We start from the raw sequence: 923 nt of genomic DNA on the forward strand, positions 1-923 counted from the left end.
AAAAAAAAAAAAAAAAAAAAAAAAAAAACAGGACATTTATCACCTGCACATTTCACACAAGTATCACCTAGGACACACAGACATTTTCAGAATTGGGTGGTTCACTTAATCTGAAATGGAAACTCAAACAACTGCATCATAGGAGAGTCCATTGTAGATATTTTATCACATATGACCTTATTATATTCAGGATTTTGAAAGAATTTTCTAACAACATCATATATCTACAACCTGATGAGTGACAATGAATAAAAACGAAAGAAACATATTCCCACATAATGTGCTCAAATAATAACCACACTAAATTTACAGAGCTAGGATTCTTGACAGACATTCAAAATGAAACATTTTTGGTATTTAAGCCATGGCTAGTTCAACTAGCTTCAATTTTAAAAAAAGGGAAAAAGAACCCCTTAATAATATACTTGGTGCGTGTATCTACAGGCTTTGCAAGTCCTCTTACATTATTGTAGAAATTCCGGCTGGGCATCCAAGTAACTGATCCAAAACCTCACAAAATAGTGAATTCTACTCAAGATAATTAAGGATCAGGTGGAGTTATTAAGGCAAGTTCTCAATTAGGCAACAACGAACTCTCAAACTTGTTTTAGGCTGTGACTATTTGCATAACTGAATAATAAATACCATGGTTGTTAATTAGTAACAATAAGATTTGCAATGATAAAACAAGATACTCACCTATGAACTGGTGCCTATCAACAAACTAAAATAGTCGGGCAGAGAGTTTTTAAAGTGATAAAACTCTCATTGAACTCTTGTTTAAAAAGCTGGAGTACAAGATATTAGAAAAATTAGAATGGAATAAAAACAAAGTGAACAAACACAACAGTTTTTACAGAACTTCATTGTAACATCTTTACAACTTATGTGAAATATATAAAATGAAATAGCCTGTCCTGAAG

At 31.9% G+C, this 923-nt stretch overlaps 1 long non-coding RNA gene across 1 annotated transcript in view; it reads right to left on the reverse strand.

The window, feature by feature from the left end:
• LOC106874203 (uncharacterized) overlaps positions 1–803 on the reverse strand; it is a 13514-nt gene extending 12711 nt beyond the window's left edge. Inside the window, exon 1 of the long non-coding RNA XR_001409977.2 lies at positions 700–803. This is a non-coding gene — a long non-coding RNA (uncharacterized LOC106874203). The remainder of the gene's footprint in view (positions 1–699) is intronic.
• Positions 804–923: the final 120 nt, after the last annotated feature.

Source organism: Octopus bimaculoides, chromosome 1, assembly GCF_001194135.2.
Source record: "Octopus bimaculoides isolate UCB-OBI-ISO-001 chromosome 1, ASM119413v2, whole genome shotgun sequence".
Classification (NCBI taxonomy): Eukaryota; Metazoa; Mollusca; class Cephalopoda; order Octopoda; family Octopodidae; genus Octopus; species Octopus bimaculoides.